Genomic DNA, 22,092 nt, shown 5'->3' on the forward strand with positions numbered 1-22,092 from the left:
CCTGCCCCAAATCCAACTTGCATGATCCCGTTCTTTCCCAGCCAGTTCCCTCCGTTTGGCAGTAGAAACCTGCGTCACCAGGAGTCCTACTTGCGTTGTAACATAGGTGACCACAGGATGAGACTCTGCGCTGGACTTTCACCAGCCTCAGCCCTGAGGCTGCAGGAGTCCAGGGTCACCTTCAGGGCACACAAAAGATGTCCGGACATTTACGTGGTGTTTGAACTGGAATTCAAATCCACTCTGAGTTTTCCCTTTTCTTTCACTGCCTTGTCTAATAAAGCCAGCAGCAACACGCCCATCTCAATGTATGCATTAGACTTCCAGAATGTTTGAAAGTGTCACACACATATACCTAGATTCTTGCTCCCCTGAAGTGGCTGATTAGGTGGATCCAGTGGCAACGTCTTACTGTCACTCCCTGCCAACAGGCGGCTGTGGAGCCCCTCCCCCGGCCCCCACTCCTCCTTGCTCCTCTCCCTCCTTGAGCAACTGGAACATCTTTCCAAACCACAGATCCAGGCTCCAACCCTCTGCTGAGAAACCTCCAGGGTTGGGTTTCCACCGCTGTCCCAAACATACCTCTTTATGACTGGCCTGATGATCAATGGGCGTCAACCTGACCGGAACACGAGGCGCCCAGGTACCTGCTCAGACATTATTTCTGGGTCCTGGAAGGTGTCTCCGGATGACCTGAACATTTGAATAGATGGACTGAATAAAGTAGCTGACCCTCCCCAGGGTAGGTGGGCTTCATCCAATCCACAGAAGGTCTGCATGGGATAAAATACTCTCTTTGAGTAACTCTCTCTGAGCTGGGATATCAGTCTTCTTTGGACTCCGACTACAGCTATGCCCTGGACTGTCTTGGGGCTGGACTTCTTAATATCTCTGTCTCTCTCTCTCTTTCTCTCTCTCTCTCTCTCTCTACACACACACACACACACACACACACACACACACACACACATTCTCTAATGGTCTGCTTTGATACAAATTTTGGTTCCAAGAGTGGTTCTGGAGGACCAGAACCTGAAGTGTGAGCTTTCTAAAGTGGCTCTAGGGTTTCTAGAGTTGACTTTCTAATCTGATTAGATTCAGAGATGCTCAGGGTTCTATTTCTAACCAGAACAAGAGCACTGGTGGTTCATGGCATGATCTGGCAATAGACACACGCAAGATATCATCATTAGGTCAGAGGAGGGGCAGCAGGCTCCTGCATCGAGGCTGGGAGGAGGTGTTGGAGAAGGCAGCTAAGTTCAGACGTCCTCCAAGGGAGTTTTCTTGAATCCTACCCCATGTCCTACCTCCCCCATTCCTGGGCCCCAGCCCTGACCACACAGAGGTGTTGTCCATCTGTCACTCCGCCACCAAGTTCAGGGGACCCTTGGGGGAAAGATGGACCCTTCCCCTCAAACCCAGAGAGGGGCCCAGAAAAATATCCTGTAGGATCTCTGTAAAAAGAGAGAGAGAGACAGAGACAGAGACAGAGAGAGAGAGAGAGCGCGAGCGCTCAGTGGTCTGAGGCTAGGGAAGGCTGGACAAGGAGCAGCGAGATTCTAATGCACAGGTGGAATGCTGGGGGCTTCCTACTGAGTGGACAGTAACGAGGTAGGGATCACAAAAGGAAATGAGACGGTGCAAGAGGAGATTTCAAATGCCAGGGTGATGGATTATGGTGTCAGTTATGGGCAATAAGGAGGCTTCTCCGTTAAAGCCACAGTAGCAGCTCTTAACCAATGATGGATGGGATTTGGAGGGTAAATAGCTTCAACTCCAACACAGGGTCTACAGGGTCTCCCAGAAGTTCCCAGAGGGATTGAGCCCCAGCTTCCCTGAGCATCACCTGAACTGGCTCCTTCCTGACACACCTTCTGCATGTTCTGGGGTCACCACTGGTGGAAAGACCCAATCATTCCCCACTCGTGGCATCCAAAGCTTTGCACAACGTCATCCCCTCGAGTGTAGACAGAACTTGACTTTCTCATAACCAAGAAGCTGGTGGAGGTGATGAGGAGTTACTCCCCTGATGAGGTCCCATTACGCAAGCGTCTGTTTCAGGAGCCTGGATTGAGAGACTCTCCTGGTGACCTTGAAGAAGCACACTGCCACATGGTTAACTGCCTCTGGATGGGTCCATTCAACAGGGAAAAGCAAGCAGCTCAGTCCTGCAGGTGCGATGAGCTGGATTCTGCCCATGGCCAGGGGTTTGGAAGAGGATCCCCAGCTACACAAGGGAACAGAGCCCAGCTCACCCTGGATTGTAGTCCTGGGAGGTCTTGGGCAGAGGATGCAGATGAACTACTTGGACTCCTGACCTGGGGAAACTCCACTAATAATAGACGCTTTAAGCTGCCAGATTTACAATTACTTATTACCATTCTCACTTCCCATCTGGTCCCAGAACCTCTCAGGGTCTGCTTCTGGGGGAACTCAAAGATACAAGTGTATCTGAGAACCTCAGTCTGAGAGGAGTGCAGAAACTTTTAACTTTCTTTTTACATTGATAAAGCCACTTTATTTCTATTGTAAGATCCCTTTGCCCAGGGTACTGGGAGCTTGCTGTGGGGCCCTCAGGAATCGGCTGCTCTGCCTACTCTTTGCCTAAGGCTGTCAATGTCCCAGGGAGCTTAGGAAGTTCTGAGGCATGAAGGGCGAGGGAGGAAGCCACCTCTTCTCAAGCTGCAGGTCCACCCATGCCCGCCCTCCATCGGCTCCTGCTCTCTGTGGCCCACCCCCACACCCTGCGGCTGGCTGTGACACTCCTCAACAGTCCTGCATTCTCTGCTACCCGTGAGCCTTGCTCGCGAGGCTGATTTTGGGCTCAGGAAGCTCTTTGAGGTCTGTGGCTTCAGCTGCCCAGAGATACCATTGAGTCATTTCCTTTTTGAGGACCTGCAGCCTCTCTGATCTCTGTAATGAAGTGAGAGGTCCAAGCCACTTTTATCTTTGAGGTCCCCTAGAACTCCTCTGGGGACTTTCCATGTTTCCAGGGCTCTACCCGCAAAGCAAGGTGTTGGAACTTCCACCAGCTGTTCTGAGCAGAACTGTGTCCCCTTTCCACAAAATGAATATGCTTAAGTCTGGAGCCCGAGTATCTCAGCATGTGACTGCATTTTAAAATAGGTTCTTCAAAGAGGTGACTAAAATGAGGCCATTGAAATGGCTCCTAACAGGACTAGTGTCCCTGGAAGAGGAGGAGATAGGACACAGACCCACACACAGCAATGGTCATGGGGAGACCAGGAGTCGTCGACCACCCTCAGGCCCAGGAGAGGCCTGGGGAAGGAACCAACCCTGGCGACACCTGGTCTCCGTCTTCTGTCCTTGAGAATTGGGAGGAAATAAACTTCTGTTCTCCAAGCCACCCCAGCTGTGGCACCTTGCCAAGGCAGCCCTAGTAAACTACCACGCGTCCAGCCCTGCCCCGGCACCCATCCTGGGGAGTCTGGCTCTTTGCTTGGGAGGTGGAACCCTTGTAGAGGAGAGAGAGAGGCAGAGCCGGAGGTATGACAACGAGACAGACACGGGGGCTGGGCCTTGGGAGATGCCTGGGGGCCAGGAACCTGGGCAGGAGGAGGCCAGGCGGCAGAGGCTCCTCTAGAACGTGCCAAGGAGCCAGCCCAGCCCACACCCCGATTTTACCCCAGACGCTGACCTTGGTGTGGAGCCTCAGTGCTTGACAATTCGTCACAATAACCATAGGAACGCACACCGTGCCCACCATGGTCCACCCCTTAGGCCACTCACGTCCACTGGCTTTGTGAAGAAGCTCAGCTGCTTCCAGCTGCTTCCTGGTCTCTATCCCAACCTGAAAGCTGAGGTTGGTGGGAGGAGCTACCAGAGCTGACCCCAGGGTACATAGTTCAGCGGGTCGTGGCGTCCCTCCCTGCCAGCCACTCTCCAGTCCCTTCATCTCTGCCTGGCCCTTCTCCTGGTCTCGGTGGCCTAGCTGGTGGGGCCTCTCAGATTTTCATCCCTGAGGGTCTGAGACCTTGGCCATCTTGGGCCTGAGGGTGGTCGACGACTCCTGGTCTCCCCATGACCATTGCTGTGTGTGGGTCTGTGTCCTATCTCCTCCTCTTCCAGGGACACTAGTCCTGTTAGGAGCCATTTCAATGGCCTCATTTTAGTCACCTCTTTGAAGAACCTATTTTAAAATGCAGTCACATGCTGAGATACTCGGGCTCCAGACTTAAGCATATTCATTTTGTGGAAAGGGGACACAGTTCTGCTCAGAACAGCTGGTGGAAGTTCCAACACCTTGCTTTGCGGGTAGAGCCCTGGAAAGATGGAAAGTCCCCAGAGGAGTTCCAGGGGACCTCATCTGGCCTTTTAGCCTTCAGGAGTGGCACTCATCTCGGACATTTTATGATGATGCAATATCGCACTTTATGTAGCATCTCGACTGCTGGGGTGTAAAGGGAATCAGTCCCAGAGGCTGCCTTGGCGATCTCCCCGGGAGCGTGTTCAGACATCTGATCTGCTCACTGATCTCCCCGTGCCCAGGGCTTTAACACATGTTCTCAAATCTTTGCAATCATCATATAGTGTTAATATTAATGTCGCCTGAGGACAGACAAGGAAACCGAGGCACAAGGAGCTAAAGTAATAGTTCAAAGTCCTTGGTGTAGGAAGCAGCGGAGGCATTGAGCTTCACAGCCCCTGCCCTAAACCATTCTCCTATAGCTGCTGTGTGGTGCTCCAGCACCCAGGGTAGACCCTATTTTATTTCTCACTCCCCTACTGATGGACACATAGGTTGTTGTGGGGAGCCATTCTCACACGTGACTGGGCAACTCCCGGTTTGGGTCTGAGGCGCTCTGGCTAAACTGTGTCGGAGCTTTCCCGGCCCTCTCCTGGTGCGAGAGCCTGTCCGTGTGGGGGTGTGACTGACCACTGACCCTGACCTTGGAGTGCGGCCCCCCTCAACCTTCATTGGATGGAATTCTCCCCTGAATTTCTTGTTCCCCAATAAAAGGCTACTCCCTGGCGTGCTCCCTCTCTCTCTCTCCTGCTAGCCCTGAGTAATCCTTGCTGCCCTACCGGGTGGTTCGAGGTGGGAACTAGAGGGGGAGCCGTCTCGGACCTGGTCATAGAAAAAGGTAACTGAGTCTGTGTGTTTTATTTCGATCTCACTAGTTAACTTTTATGCCAAGAACCTCTTTAATGAAACCAGTGCACTGGTCGCATGGTGGAAGGTTGTTTCACAGTATTGTCCACAGTGCGAACCTCGACATCCTCATGAGTGTTGTTCTGTGTAGGGGTGCCCTTTCATAGGTCCTGGGTGTCCTCCGATGACCATGAAGAGCAGAGTTTGAGCTTCTCTGTGTTGATCTCCACGTGTCTCCTTCCCCCTTCAAGTAGTAGTTGACTTTGCACAATGATGGCAGATATAATCTTTGTTTCCTGTCTTCACTTTCCAAAAACTTAAATATGATGAAGAGGTTTGGGGCTTGGCCAAATTTCAGGGGAGAAACGAAGAGCATCCTGAACAGCCACCATAGCTCCAGAGCCCCCACGAGACCCCCAAGGGCTCTGCTGCAGTGGGTCACCCACAGCTCCTCCACCCAGCCTCCTGCCCTCGCCACATCAGGGATGAACTTCACCAAGACTTTGATCTTGACTCAGTGAAACTGATTCCGGACTCTGGTCTACAGAACCCCCAGTAGATCTGTAGTATTCGAGGCTGCTAAACACACGGTCGTTTGCTGTAACAGTAACAGGAAATGCATACAGCAGTAATTGGGGGAACGCCAGTCCTCATCCACGGTCAACCCTTACACTGCTTATTTTCAGTACTGAGATTGAACCCAGGAGTGCTCCACCACGGAGCTCCATCCCCAGTCATCTTATTTGTTTTGTTTTAATTAGTTCGACATGACAGTAGAATGCATTTCTGCACTTTGATATATCATGGATAGATGGGATAGAATTTTTCACTTTTCTGAGTGTATATGTAGCAGAATCATACTGGTCATGCAGCCACATATATACACTCACTAATAATGTCTGTTTTGTTCTACTATCTTTCATATCCCCACATCCCCTTCACTCCCCTCCCTTCCCTCTACCTAATCTAAGGTAACACTATTCTTCCCTAGTGCCCCCTGCCTTATTGCGAATTAGCATCCGCATATTAGAGAAAACATTCGGCCTTTGGTTTTGTGGGATTGGCTTATTTCATTCAGCACAATATTCTCCAACTCCACCATTTACTGGCAAATGCCATAATTTCTCTCTTTTTTTTTTTTTAAAGCTGAGTAATATTCCATTGAGTATATATTTCACATTTTCTTTATCCATTCATATATTGAAGGACACCCAGTTTGGTTCCATAGTTTACCTATTGTGAACTGAGCTGCTTTAAACATTGATGTGGCTGTATCGATATAGTATGCTGATTTTAAGTCCTTTGGGTATAGACTGAGGAGTGGGATAGCTGGGTCCCACCACCAATGTATGAGTGTGCCTTTTCCCCCACATCCTCGCCAAGATTTATTGTTGCCTGTATTATTTTTTTAATTGATTTTATTTTTTAAATGCATGGCAGTGAAATGCATTACAATTCTTATTACACATACAGAGCACAATTTTTCATATCTTTGTTTGTATACAAAATATGTTCACACCAATTCCTGTCTTCATACATGTACTTTGGATAATGATGTCCATCACATTCCACCATCATTGCTAACCCTCTGCCCTCTCTCTTCCCCCTCCGACCCCTCTTCCCTATCTAGAGATCGTCTATTCCTCCCATGCTCCCCCTCCCTACCCCACTATGAGTCAGTCACCTTGTATCAGAGAAAACATTTGGCATTTGTCTTTTGGGGATTGGCTGACTTCACTAAGCATTATCTTCTCCAACTTGCAAATGCCATGATTTTATTCTCTTTTATTGCTGCTGAGTAATATTCCATTGTGTGTATATGCCTCTTTTTTATCCATTCCTCTACTGAAGGGGCATATAGGTTGGCTCCACAGTTTAGCTATTGTGAATTGTGCTGCTATAAACATTGATGTGGCTGTGTCCTTGGAGTATGCTGTTTTTAAGTCCTTTGGTTATAGACCAAGGAGTGGCATAGCTGGGTCAAATGGTGGTTCCATTCCCAGTTTTCCGAGGAATCTCCATACTGCTTTCCATATTGGCTGCACCAATTTGCAGTTCCCCCAGTAATGTATGAGTGTACCCTTTCCCCTAACATCCTCACCAACACTTATTGTTGTTTGTTTTCATAATAGCTGCCATTCTGACTGGAGTGAGATACATTTCTCTGATTGCTGGAGATAATGAACATTTTTTCATATGTTTGCTGATTGATTATATATCCTCTCTGAGAAGTGTCTGTTCAGGTCCTTGGCCTATTTGGGTTATTTTTTTTTTTTAGTCTGAATTTTATTTTATTGTATTTTTTGTTCTGCCTCTGCAATTTATTTTTTATTTATTTTTTTTAAAAAAGGTTTCTTTATTTCTGCTAACAAAGAACAGAATTATGACAGTGTGATTTAACAACCCTAATTGACTTCATTTTTAATTTTAAAATCAGGGAACACTTCCTTCCATAAAACAGAACCAGTTTCCTATGAGCCAAGCGCTCATCAAAAATAATTTGATGAGCTAACATCAGATTATTTATTTTTCTTACACAAAATAAGGACAAGGGAACTTCACTATTTTGTCAGTTGGGAATGGCTGTTCTCCCCCCAATCCACATTTCTCTTGGAGGACCAGATGTGTCAGCTTGGTTTGACTGACTCCATGTTTTGTTTTGTTTTTCCCCTGGAATATTGTCTCTGTGAAAAACTGGCTTCACAAAGAAGGTGGCAGCAGGAAAATTTTATAATCCAAAGCTTAAAAATAAGTTTTGGGCAGTGTGGGGTTATTTTCTGTTCCTGGGGCGGGGGGCGGATCATCCGGTGTCCGAGGCCTGGAGACAGAGGCAAATTCCCCAGCCGCCCATCCAGGAGATGTCACTCTCAGTAGCATCAGGTGTCCTGACCTGTGCTCATCCAGGATGACGGTGGGTAAGGAGCAGCAGGTCACAGGGGCTCCCTGACCCTCTGGGAGACAGAGCTCTCCCTGGGCAGACCCCGCGGCTGAGGGTCAGTGGCCAGGGGAGAATCAACGACTGTCCCCACCTGTGGTCCCTGAGGTCCTGGGGCAGGGATGCAAGAGGCAGCCAGTGTCACAAGACATCCCCGTCCCCAGCCAGGCCGGGCGCCTGGCTAAGCGAGGAGAAAAATGGTGTCCCTCCTCAGGGCCTGGCCCATGCGCCTGGTCTCACTTCCTCCCAGGCACCTCCTGGAAGGGGAGGAAGTGACACCCAGGGGAAGGCCGGGAAGTGAGGCCACCATCACATTCAAGTTCAGGGTGTGACAGCTCAGTCTGCCCCCAACAGGCCCCATACTCGGCTCCCCTTCATGGGCCACGTCCCTTCTGAGAGTCACGCTCTGCCCTTCATAGGCACAAGGACCAAGAAGTTCCAGAGACACGTCCATGTTTAGGCGCCCGGATCCGGAAGTGCCTCAGGCATCCATGTTTGGGCCCCCGGACCTCAGGTGCACGTCCATGTTTAAGCCCCAGGATCCAGAAGTCCTCGGCAAACGTCCATGTTTAGGCCTTAGCATCCAGAAGTGCCTCAGGTGCACGTCCATGTTTAGGCCCCCGGATCCGGATGTTCCTCAGGTGCATGTCCATCTTTGGGCTCTTGGATCCGGAAGTTCCTCAGTCCTCCATGTTTAGGCCATATCATCTGGAAGTTCCTCAGTTGCACATCCATGTTTAGGCTCTAGGATCTGGAAGTTCCTCAGGCGTCCATGTTTAGGCCCCCGGGTCCATGGTGCCTAGCTTTTTGAGTCCTTTATATACCCTAGAGATTAGTGCTCTGTCTGATGTGTGACCGGTAAAAATTTGCTCCCAAGAGCTCTCTGTTCACCTCACAGATTGTTTCTTTTGCTGAGAAGAGACTTTTTAGTTTGAGTCCATCCCATTTATTGATTCCTGGTTTTAATTCTTGCACTATAGGAGTCTTATTAAGGAAGTTTGGGGCCTAATCCCACAGGATGGAGATCAGGGCCTACTTTTTCTTCTATTAGACGCAGATTCTCTGGTTTAATTCCTAGGTCCTTGATCCACTTTGAGTTGAGTTTTGTTCACAGTGAGAGACAGGGGTTTAATTTCACTTTGTTGCATATGGATTTCCAGTTTTCTGAGCACCATTTGTTGAAGAGGCTATCTTTTCTCCAGTGCATGTTTTTGCCACCTTTGTCTAATATAAGATAATTGTAACTTCGTGGGTTAGTCTCTGTGTCCTCTATTCTGTACCATTGGTCTACCAGTCTGTTTTGGTGCCAATACCATGCTGTTTTTGTTACTATTACTCTGTAGTATAGTTTAAGGTCTGGTATAGTGATGCCACCTGCTTCACTCTTCCTGCTAAGGATTTAACTATTCTGTTTTTTTTTTTTAAAGAGAGAGTGAGAGAGAGAGGGAGACAGAGAGAGAGAATTTTTAATATTTATTTTTTAGTTTTCGGCGGACACAACATGTTTGTATGTGGTGTTGAGGATCGAACCTGGGCCACACGCATGCCAGGCGAACGCGCTACCGCTTGAGCCACATCCCCAGCCCCAACTATTCTATTTATCTTATTTTTACAGATGAATTTCATGATTGCTTTTTCTGTTTCTAGAGGAATGCCATTGGGATTTTGATCAGAATTGCATTAAATCTATATAGTGCTTTTGGTAGTATGTTCATTTTGATAATATTAACTTTGCCTATCCAAGAACAAGATAGATCTTTTCATCTTCTAAGGTCTTCTTTGATTTTATTCTTTAGGGTTCTGTAGTTTTCATTGTATAGATCTTTCACCTCTTTCATTAAGTTAATTCCCGAGTATTTTATTTTGTTTGAGGCTATTGTAAATGGAGTAGTTTTTCTCATTTCCCTCTCAGAGGATTTGTCACTGATATACAGAAATGCCTTTGATTTATGGGTGTTTATTTTATAACCTGCTACTTTGCTGAATTCATTTACTAGTTCTAGAAGTTTTCTGGTGGAGCTTTTTGGGTCTTCTAGGTATAGAATCACATTGTCAGCAAATAGTAGTGATTTAAGTTCTTCTTTTCCTATACCTATCCCTTTAATTTCTTTCATCTGTCTAATTGCTCTGGCCAGTGTTTCAAGAACTATGTTAAATAGAAGTGGTGAAAGAGGGCATCCCTGTCTTGTTCCAGTTTTTAGAGGGAATGCCTTCAATTTTTCTCCATTTAGAATGATGTTGGCCTGGGGCTTAGCGTAGATAGCCTTTATGATGTTGAGGTATGTTCCTGTTATCCCTAGTTTTTCTAGTGTTTTGAACATGAAGCGGTGCTGAATTTTGTCAAGCTTTTTCTGCATCTATTGAAACGATCATATGATTCTTATTTTTGAGTCTATTGATGCAATGAATTACATTTATTGATTTCCATACATTGAACCAACCTTGCATCCATGGGATGAATCCCACATGATCCTGGTGTACCATCTTTTTGATATGTTTTTGTATTCAATTTGCCAGAATTTTATTGAGAATTTTTGAATCTATATTCATTAGAAATATTGGTCTAAAGTTTTCTTTCTTTGATGTGTCTTTGCCTGGTTTTAGAATCAGGATGATTTTGGCCTCATAGAATGAGTTTAGAAGTGTTCCCTCTTTTCTATTTCCTGAAATAAATTGAAGAGTATTGGTATTAGTTCTTGTAGACTTGTAGACCTCGGCTGTGTATCCATCTGGTCCTGGGGTTTTCCTGGTTGGTAGGCTTCTGATGGCATCTTCCATTTCCTCACTTGATATTGGTCTGTTTAAATTGTGTATATCTTCCTGATTCAGTCTGGGCAAATCATATGACTTAAGAAATTTGTCGATGCCTTCAATATCTTCTATTTTATTGGAATATACGTTTTCAAAATAATTTCTGATTATCTTCTGTATTTCTGTAGTGTCTGTTGTGATATTTCCTTTTCCTTTTTTTTTAAGAGAGAGAGAGAGAGAATTTTTTTAATATTTATTTTTTAGTTCTCGGCAGACACAACATCTTTGTTGGTATGTGGTGCTGAGGATCGAACCCGGGCCGCACGCATGCCAGGCGAGCGCACTACCGCTTGAGCCACATCCCCAGCCCCGATATTACCTTTTTCATCATGTATGGTAATTTGAGTTCTCTCTCTCTTTCTGTTTGTTAGCATAGCTAAGGGTCTGTCAATTTTATTTACTTTTTCAAAGAACCAACTTTTTTGTTGTCAAATTTTCAACTGTTTCTTTTGTTTCGATTTCATGGATTTCAGCTCTAATTTTGATTATTTCTTGCCTTCTACTGCTTTTGCTGTTGATTTGTTCTTTTTTGCTAGGGCTTTGAGATGTAATGTGAAGTCATTTATTTGTTGACTTTTTCTTCTTTTAAGGAATAAACTCCATTCAATGAACTTAGTACTGTCTTCATAGTGTCCCAGAGATTTCAATATATTTTGTCTCTGTTCTCATTTACCTCTAAGAATTTTTTAATCTCCTCCTTGATGTCTTCTGCAACCCATTGTTCATTCAATAGCATATTGTTTAGTCTTCAGGTGTTGCAGTAATTTTTATTTTTATTTTGTCATTGATTTCCAATTTCATTCCATTATGATCTGATAAAATGCATGGTAGTATCTCTACTTTTTTGTATTTGTTAAGAGTTGCTTAGTGGCATAGTATATGGGTTTTTTTTAGAGAAGGATCCATGTGCTGCTGAGAAGAAAGTGTATCTGCTTTATGCAGGTTGAAATATTCTATATATGTCAGTTAAGTCTAAGTTATTGATTGTTTTATTGAGTTCCATTATTCAATTTTCGTTTGGAAGATCTGTCCAGTGGTGAGAGAGGTGTGTTAAAGTCACCCAAGATTATTGTGTTGTGGTCAGTTTGGCTCTTGAACTTGAGAAGAATTTGTTTGATGAACACAGGTGCAACATTGTTTGGGGCATATATGTTTATGATTGTTATGTCTTGTTGGTGTATGTTTCCCTTGAGAAGTACCTAATGTCCATCTTTGTCCCTTTTGATTAACTTTGGCTTGAAGTCTACTTTATTTGATATGAGGATGGAAACCCCTGCTTGCTTCCACAGTCCATGTGAGTGGTATGATTTTTCCCAACCTTTCACCTTCAGTCTGTGTATGTCTCTTCCTATCAGATGAGTCTCCTGGAGGCAGCATATTGTTGGGTCTTTTTTAATCCAATCTGCTAGCCTATGTCTTTTGATTGGTGAGTTTAAGCCATTAACATTCAGGGTTACTATTGAGACATGGTTTGTATTTCCAGACATATTTGTTTATGTTTGTTATTTAACTTTTCTTGATTTTCTTCTTTGATTAGCTTTTTCCTTTAAGGGACTACCTCCCTCTGCTGATTTTCATTGGTGTTTTCATGCAATATTTTTCCAAGGATGTTTTGTAGTGCTGGTTTTCTAGCTATAAATTCTTTTAACTTTTGTTTATCATGGAAGGTTTTTATTTCATCTTCAAATCTAAAGCTTAATTTTGCTGGATACGAGATTCTTGGTTGGAACCCATTTTCTTTCAGATCTTGATATGTGTTGTTCCAGGATCTTCTAGCTTTCAGCGTCTGTGTTGAAAAACCTGCCATTATCCTAATTGGTTTTCCCCTATAAGTAATCTGATTCCTTTCTCTCATGGCTTTTAAACTTCTTTACTTATTCTATATGTTGGGCATTTTTATTATATTGTGCATTGGTGTGGATCTGTTGTGATTTTGTACATTCAGCGCCCTGTGGTCTTTTTGAATTTGTATTTACAATTCATTCTTCCTGTTTGGAAGGTTTTCTTATATTATTTCATTGAGTAGATTGCTCATTCCTTTGGTTTGGACCTCTATGTCTTCCTCTATCCTGATAACTCTTCAATGTGGTCTTTAATGCTATCCCATATTTCTTGAATGTTCTGCTCATGGTTTCTTACCTTTATCACTGAGTGGTCTATGTTCTTCTCAAGATTATATATTTTGTCTTCATTGTCTGATGTCCTGCCTTCCAAGTGGTCTACTCTGTTGGTGGTGCTTTCCTTTAAGCTTTTAATTTGGTTTATTGTTTCTTTCATTTCAAGGATTTCTGTTTGTTTGTTTGTTTGTTTAGCACCTCTATCTCCCTGTTGAGGTGATCTTTTGCTTCCTGTTATTGTTTATGTAGCTCCTTGATGAAGTGACCTTTCACTGCCTGTATTTGCTCTCTTATATCTTCCTTGAGTTCCCAGAACATTTTAACCATGTACATCCTGAACTCCTTCTCTGTCATTCCTCCTGGCTGCCAATGATCCTAATGATGTAGTGTCTCATTTGTTTGGGGCACTTTCTTCCCTTGTCTTTTCATGGGTGGGTCTTCCTTTCCAGCTCTGTGGGTCTGGGGTGTTATTGTTTTTACCCTATAGGTTTGTAGTGCTCTTGAAGGATTCCAAGACCTCTCCTTTGTGGGGAAGGACAATGTTAACAGATCCCAATATCGACAATATACCACTTATGACAATTGGTTATTATTAAGACGTTTACAGCTTAGTCTCAATGTACAGAAATGTTGGATTCAGTCATTATCTAAAACATAATCAGTGGTTTTGTAAAAAGGTTTACAGATTCCGATGGTGGACAATGAACTGGGGGTGGGGCATAGGACGGTGTGCGGAGGAGGTAGGATGTGAGGATACAGAGTTAATATATCTTAGGAAGTGTGAAAGGGAAACCTAGTGAAGAGGGTTAGTAGGAAGAGAATAGACAGGAAGTCATTTAGGGTAGGCACATATGTGGGACGACAGTAGAGCACATAAAACAAGCACACCTATGTATTTAGAAAAATAGAGGATGTTAAAACAGTAAAATTTGGAGGGGAAAGAAAAATGAAAGAAGAAAAAGGAAAAGAAAAAAAGGGCATATACAACACCTCTATATTATACTATTCAGATGACTCAGTCCTCAAAGCCGTGTTTCATGCAAAGTTCTTGGCTTCACATATGTTGGGGTGTGAGGGCCGGAGGACAGAGGGGGAGAAGCCAGGGTTGCAGCTAGCTGTAGAGCTCCGTGTCTGTCCTGCTTCTCTTCTCCTCCAGCAGGTGGCGTCGTCTGCTGTAAGCTGTGTCTCTGCCCTCGGGATGGTGGAGGTACCCGGGTGGGAAGACTGATCCGGGGAGTGGCACCGTCAGCCCTGCAGGGAGACTGACCTCACGGGTCTCTTTTTGGGACCGCTGGTATGACTTGAGTGCCCGGTACTATCACCTCTCTTACCTGGAGGTTTTCCAGCTGCAGACTTCAGCCCCATCTCCCTCTCCCCTGGCAGTTCCCAATTGAGGAACCTCTCACCCAGGGCTCCCGTGGGTGGCGTGGGTGGCTCCTTGGTCGCACTGCACACCTGTGTTGGGCAGCTATTGTGTTGGGTCACCGCTGCTGGGGAGGGGGGAAGGTTGGAAGCCTGGTACCTGGCCGCTGGAGATCTGATCTGGGAACTGCCCCCAGCTGAATGGCGAGAATGTGGAGCCAAGATGGCAGCGGCCTGCTTTCAGCACCGGGGTGTCTGGGGAGGTGGGGGAGCCTGGGGAGGTGGGGGGAGCCTGGGGAGTTGGGGGAGCCTCGGGAGGTGGGGGAGCCTGGGGAGGTGGGGGAGCCTGGGGAGGTGGGGGAGCCTGGGGAGGTGGGGGGAGCCTCGGGAGGTGGGGGTGTCTGGGGAGGTGGGGGAGCCTGGGGAGGTGGGGGGAGCCTGGGGAGGTGGGGGTGTCTGGGGAGGTGGGGGAGCCTCGGGAGGTGGGGGGAGCCTCGGGAGGTGGGGGAGCCTGGGGAGGTGGGGGTGTCTGGGGAGGTGGGGGAGCCTCGCGAGGTGGGGGGAGCCTCGGGAGGTGGGGGAGCCTCGGGAGGTGGGGGGAGCCTCGGGAGGTGGGGGGAGCCTCGGGAGGTGGGGGTGTCTGGGGAGGTGGGGGAGCCTGGGGAGGTGGGGGGAGCCTGGGGAGGTGGGGGGAGCCTCGGGAGGTGGGGGGAGCCTCGGGAGGTGGGGGGAGCCTCGGGAGGTGGGGGTGTCTGGGGAGGTGGGGGAGCCTGGGGAGGTGGGGGAGCCTGGGGAGGTGGGGGGAGCCTGGGGAGGTGGGGGGAGCCTGGGGAGGTGGGGGAGCCTGGGGAGGTGGGGGGAGCCTGGGGAGGCGGGGGAGCCTGGGGAGGTGGGGGAGCCTCGGGAGGTGGGGGAGCCTCGGGAGGTGGGGGCGCCTGGGATGGCGTTGTGCTGTGGGTAGGAAGCAGCTGAGTGACCTGCGTGGGAGCCCAGCGAGGTCTTGGCCATCTGCAGATGTGCTGATAGGTGGTTCTGCTCTGGTGCTCGCCCAGCCTTGTGTGGGCTAGAACTTCGGGCTTTGGGTCCTGCTTGAACACCGGGCATCCTGGTTGAACCCTGAGGCCCAGGGCCCTGCGCAGGGTTACAGCACTGGTGATTTCTGCGGAGAGCAGCTGGACAGGGGTCCCCTACCACTCTCAGAGATGCAGTATTCCGACAAGGTGAGATCTGGGTCCTGGAGCCACACAGAATGCTGCCTCCCTCTGGCCCGCCATCTTGACCCCCGTGGCCCGTATTCTTGATGATTGCCATTCTGACAGGAGGGAGATGAAATCTTACAGTAGTTTTGATTTGCCTTTCTCTAATTGCTAGAGATGCTGAACACTTTTTCATATATTTGTTGATCAGTTGTATTTCTAGTTCTGTGAAGTGTCTACTCAGTTCCTTAATGTCACTTATGACAACGCATTCTCACTGGAACTACCTCACTCCCAAAGCCCAGGATTTGTCTTAGGGCAGTGCCCTCTGTGACCTGATAGCCTTCCATGAGGTGCCACTGCTTACAGGTTCCACCACCTCAACATTGCCACACTGGGCATTCTGCTTCCGGTACATGACTGTGTAGGGGACACATTCAGACCATACCCAAACCATAAAAGGCCATTATGATAAAGCAGTTCTAGGAACACTCTATATGGGTGCTGCTCTGCTTTGGTTGAGTGTTCCCCACAGAGTCCTGCATGGTGTCCCCAATCCATGGTGCTGTTAGGAGGTAGGGAGGTGGGGCCCAGTGAAAGGGTGCTGAGTCCCTGGGGCTCCTGACCCCTTCCTCATTTCCTGGCTCCCATGAAATGAACCCCATCTCTAAACAGGTGAATGCTTATGAGCAGCTTCCTCTACCACGTGCTCCCCCTGATTTACTGACTCAAAACAGGCTCAAAGCAAGTCACCGACCAGCCAGGTACCGAAATCTCCAAAACCACAAGGCACAACAAACCTTTCCTCTCTTGATATCTCAGGTGGTTTGCTCAGTAATGGAAAGTTGACTAACACAGGTGGGGAGAAAAGTCGCCTGAGAGAAAGCAAAACCTCAGGCCCTCCTGACATGGGAGTGAACGGAATCTCTAGTCACCACAAGCCGTGAGCGCAAGGAAGCAGGGTCCCCCTCATGACCAAAACCCAGAACAGTGACAACACGCAGGAGGTTCTCCAAGAGCACATGCGGAATGAAAGCACCATGACCTTGACCGGTCGAATGAGGCAGAGGGGCTGTTTCGTGGATTCTAGAGTCTTAGGAGGTCTATCAGCTTCTGCTTTTGCCTTCTTGGAGCCCTGAGTGACCAAGTTAAGAAGTCTGGTCATCCACTGGGAGAGGACGGGTGGACAGAAAGGCCCTAGAGGGTGAAAGTCATGAGAATGAGGATGAAAGTTCTGCCAGTCCCAGACGAGTGCCCCAACTCATGGAGGGGAAGCTGACCATCCTACCAAGCCCTGTAGGCCACTGGCAGATCCGGGGGCAAATAAAGCTGTCTTTGCTTTATGTCACTAAATTTTGAGGTCATTTGTTATGCACCAGGAGGTAGTGGAAAGTTCCTTCCAATCCCTTTTCCAAAACCATACAGGCAGGACAGATGGATGAGCATTTGAATGGATGTATAGAATGGGGGGAGGGTTAGAGTGGAGGAGGGGTTGGGTGGGTGCATAGATAGGAGGGTGGAGGATAGATTAACAAATGGGAGGGTGGGAGGCTGCGTGAGTAATTGAGTAGGTGGATGGATGGACAGATGGATGGATGGATGGACAGACAGATGGATGAGTGAATGAATGAATGAGCGTGCGGTTGGGAGGGAATGGATGCTTTTGTGGTGGGTAGATGGCCATGCAGATGGGGGGACAGGCAATGAATGGAGGAATATGCATATGTGTTAAATAGAACTCTTAACAGCCATCGATTTGAGGCTAAAGATAATGAGTAACTCACGTTTTAGCCAACCCTTGAAGGATGCATCTCAACTTTAAGTTGGAATCTGTACAACTCAAAGCCAAAAAGGGAGCTACCATATGTCTTCCCGATTTCCATCTAACTGAGGGGAGGCAGCGGGTTGTTGTGTTGCTATCATCCCAATGACAAGGATGTCCCCGAGATCATCCTTCGTTCCCCAAGAGGAAGCTAGGCAGACATGTCCTGTGGCCTTGGCCAGTGTGTCCACCCTGTGCCAGAAGCACTCTGTCATCATGAACGCAGGGGACACCACACGTCCTAGAACACACAGCCCTTCCTGTTCCTCGTCCTCAGGACTGTCACGGCCCTCTGCTCTGCTCGTCCAGCTCAGAGGAAACCTTGGTGGGTCCCACTGGGTCCACAGAGCAGATTGGACAGCTCTGGTATTTTGACAACATGGCGAAAAGCGGTGCAACTCCCTTCGATGGGGGACTTCCTTAATGTCTCTCTGAACACTGTTCCCTGGGCTGTTTGTTAATGAGCATTTTCTTCCTTTTTCTTTTCCACGTTGAAAGTTCTGAGCTTTCCATACCCTGTGTTAGTCAGGGTTCTCTAGAGGAGCAAAATCAACCAACCAAAGTACAAGTTATAAAAGGGGCCTTTTAGGTTGGCTTCTGTGACCAGTAGCTGGAGAGTCCGCAGCGGCCGTCTGCAGGCTGGACAGCTGGAAGAACGGGCAGCTGCGCAGTCCAAGAGACTGAGGCCCAGAACAGGAGGGGTCAGCAGTGCTGCCCTCTCTGAGACCGTAGGCTTCTGGAGAATCACTGGCAGAGCCCGCTTTGGAAGAGTGAAGGAGTGCGAGTCCCATGTCCTCAGATGACCACGCAGCGAGTGAGAGCCCATCCACGAAGAACCGAACTTGCATCCACTGCTGAGGTCTCTGTTTTCTTCCAACTTTTATTCCACCCAAGCTACCATCCTGTCGGACGGTGCTGCCCACACTTAGGGAGGGTCTCCTTTTCAGTGGCTGTCCATCCCACAGGCAGTCATTCCTAGACCCGCCCCCCCCCCCCAGTCACCGACACATCCAGAAGCCTCTTAACCCTCTGCATCTCTTAATCCAGTCAAGTTGACCGTTCACATTAACTGGTACAGACCTGTTTGTGGAGTCCTGGTGCTAAAGAGCAGAATCCCCACATTGTCCTTGAAAACCCCAGGGCTGATTTAACAAGGGGGAGGGGGAGGGAAAAGAAAGAAGAGCAAAGAAGGCAAGGCCTCCCCAACCTCCGCATGGGTAGGCATCAGGTCGGCACCATTCTCATCCTGAGAGGGACTTGCGGATGTCCTCTCAGGCACCGTGGCACACTGGGACTCTGGTCAGATGACGTGTCCAACTTTGCTCTCTGAAAACACCTGCCTTCTGCTTCTCCTAATTGGTCACCCGAGCAACAACATAGACTGAACCCCCTTTCTAGACAGGTGGATACTTGGGAGCACGGTGCGTGTGGGGCCTGGTCACCCCGTGGTGGAGCTGCCCTTGAGCTGTGTCCCGGCCTCCACCTGCTCCAGCACCTGCCCCTTGTAGCAACCCCAGAGGTCTCCAGGGGTGTCTCCTGGGGTGGGGGGCAAAATCACCCCTATGAGAACTGCTGAATTAGACAATGAACTGGACACTTTGCTTTTCCTATTTAAAGAGCATCTGAATGTCTCTGTTTGTTTAGATGAAGTTTCTACTTATTTCCTCGTCACATTTGGATTCCTCCTTTGATCTCATAGGGACCGTAGTCTAGTACGGATCCTTCTGGTAGTGGTGTGACTTACCGCCCAGTGCGGGGGTCAAGCTTTGTAAATATTCCCTAAGCAATTCTAAATTAGGTATTTTGAATTATGTAATGTAGTTTTAACATAAAATTTCCCATTTTAACCATCGTTGAGTGCCCTGTTCTCTGGTGTTACACGTTTCCACACTGTTGGGCGCCCATCTCCAGACTTTCTCCCACCCTGTACAGAAACCGTCCCACACCCTGCAAGCCCTCCCGCCAGCCCCAGCACCCACCCTTCCGTTTTCTGTCTCTATGGATCTGGGACTCCAGGGGCCTCCCGTGAATGGAATCACCAGGATTTGTCCCTTTGAGACTGGTTTATTTCACTCTGCAGAATGAGAGTGATTTTGGTCTTGTTTTGGTTTGGGGTTTTCTTTTAGAGATGGAGGACCTCACTATGTTGCCCAGGCTGGCCTCAAACGCTGCGCTTCAACCCATCCTCCTGCCTTGGCCTCCCAAGAAGCTGGGACTACAGGCATATGCCACCCCACCCAGCTAGAACTGCCCTCCTTTTAAAAGCTGGGCACTGTCCCATTGTGTGAATATAGCCCATTTCTATCCATTTATCCATCCATAGACAGGGTGATGCTGTAAGACTGCCAAGACCACAGGTGTGAACACCTGTTCGGTCCTGCTGGGGGTATCTGAGAATCATTGGATCCTACGGGGATGGCTTTAATTGTTGGAGGAGGTATGTGGTGTTTTCCGTAGCTGCTCCATCTACATTCCCCAGCTCCCCAGCACCTTCTAATGCATATCACGGGGTTCAGCAGCTCTCCGTGTATGTGGCCGGGAGATGGAGCTTGTTCATGGGGCTCTTCGGTTACTTCCCTGTTAACGTTTTGTCTTCCTGAGTCATTCATTGCTAAAGACGTGCTTAAAAAAAAAAAAAAAAAAAACATTTTAGTGGTGAAGTTGTCTAAGATAAGATATTTTACGTTGTTTTTGACTCCCTGTCTGCAGAGCATTTTACATAAACAGCACATTTCTTTTTAATTTGTTGTTTTTAGATGAGCATGACAGTAGGGTGTATTTTGACATATTACACATACATGGAGTGCAACCCGTTCCAATTCGGATCCCATCTGGTGGTTGAACATGATGTGGAGTTTCACTGGTTGTGTGTTTACATATGAACGTAGGAAACTTATGCCCCATTCATTCTGCTGTCTTTCCTACTCCCAGTCCCCCACCCTTCCCTTTACTCCCCTTAGTCTAATCCAATGAACTTCTGTACTTCCCCTCCCTACCCTCCCTTGTTGTGTGTTAACATCTGCATATCAGAGAACACATTTGGCCTTTGGTTTGGGGGGATTGGCGTATTTTGCTTAGCGTGATATTCTCTAGCTCCACCCATTTATCTGCAAATGTCATAATTTCATTCTTCATTAAGGGTGAGTAATATTCCATTGTGTGTATATATACCACATTTTCCTTATCCATTTATCTGTTGAAGGGTGCCTCAATTGGTTCCAGAGCTTAGCTACTGTGAATCGAGCTGCTATAAACATTGTTGTGCCTGTATCACTGTATTATGCTGATTTTAAGTCCTTTGGGTATATGCCAAGGAGTGGGATAACTGGATCAAGTGGTGGTTCCATTCCATAAACAGCCCATTTCAATTCAGACCATCCACATCGTTTGAGTAGTTCTATCAATTTTTGCTACATCAATTTTGAGGCTGTGTATTTGAACCAACACACACTTAGAATGACTTCATGACAGAGACTTAGTTGACTCTAACAATTCTTTTCACATTAAGCCCTGTGATATCTGGTACTAATACGGTTAAACCAACTTTCCTTCTATTTCCTTCCTTTAACTAGTAACTTGTTAAATCATTTATTTCTTTCCACTTTCATGTAGTGCATATTGCTGGATTTTAATTGTTATCCAGCCTGAAAATGCCTGTCTAATATCTGAAGTATTTAGACCATCACTGTCCAATAGGCATGCAATATGAATCATTTATGTATTTAAAAGCCACAATTAAACAGTTTTTAATGTGGTGAAAATGAATTTTAATAATATATTTTACATAACAACCTACATGGCATATCCAAAATATTATTGTTTCAAAATTGTAACCAATATAAGGATATGTTACATTCTTTCTTTTTCATTTAAGGTCTTCCAATTCTGCAGTGGATTTTAACAGCACATGCCAGTTGGGAGGGTCCTGTCCAGGAGCCCGAGAGCAACATACCGTCAGGTCACTGTACTGAAGAGTGAAGACCATTTGCGTTAATTCTAATCCCTAGTAAATTGGGCTTTGTTTTTAACTGTTTGTCATCCTAGGTATCTACTTCTTCCTTGTTTTGGATTATTCTCCTCTCATTTCAGTTTCTTCTCCTACTTAATTTATAAATTATGCCTTCTTGGGCTGGGGCTGGGGCTCAGTGGTAGAGCACTTGCCTGGCATGTGTGAGGCACTGGGTTCAATTCTCAGCACCACATATAAACAAATAAATAAGTAAAGGTCCATCAACAACTAATAAAAATATTTTTTAAAAAGAAATTATGCCTTCTACTCCTATTCTTCTGGAAATTTCCTTAGAATTTTTTAGTTTATACACTTAATCTATCAAAGTCTATGGCTACTACATCTCCTCCACCTCCAAAGTCCTGGGACCAGGTCTGAGCATAGCCACTCTCGCCCCCTACAGGACGGTCTCCACACAGCAGCCACATAGCCTCCGGTGGGAAGCTCTGCGCCAGCTTCCCCCATGGTATTCACAAACCCCAAACCAGCTTTCACGGGGGGACTGGCCCCCTGCCTGCTGCTGCTTCTCAACACAATTCCCAGAGGGAAATACTACTCTGAATTCTAACACCATGACAGTCTGCCAATTTTTGAATTGTGTGTGTTACTGGACTTTTCCTTTTGGTTTGGTTTGGTTTTGGTACCAGGGACTGAACCCAGGGGTACTCCGCATCCCCACCCCTTCTTATACTTTTATTTTGAGACAGGGTCTTGCTAAGTTGCTGAG

The 22,092-nt window shown here is 47.2% G+C and overlaps 1 protein-coding gene across 3 annotated transcripts in view; it reads left to right on the plus strand.

Moving 5' to 3' along the window:
• Tnfsf14 (TNF superfamily member 14) overlaps positions 1 to 21,620 on the plus strand; it is a 31,021-nt gene extending 9,401 nt beyond the window's left edge. The window contains exon 5 of one of the 3 annotated variants that reach the window (XR_003585107.2): positions 21,231 to 21,620. The gene's annotated coding sequence lies outside the window, so the exon portion shown is untranslated. Of the gene's footprint in view, positions 1 to 14,132; positions 14,594 to 21,230 lie in introns of those variants that run through there. The other 2 variants (XR_003585105.2, XR_003585106.2) reach the window with 2 other exon arrangements.
• Positions 21,621 to 22,092: the final 472 nt, after the last annotated feature.

The sequence above is a fragment of the Marmota flaviventris genome, chromosome 1, assembly GCF_047511675.1.
Source record: "Marmota flaviventris isolate mMarFla1 chromosome 1, mMarFla1.hap1, whole genome shotgun sequence".
Classification (NCBI taxonomy): domain Eukaryota; kingdom Metazoa; phylum Chordata; class Mammalia; order Rodentia; family Sciuridae; genus Marmota; species Marmota flaviventris.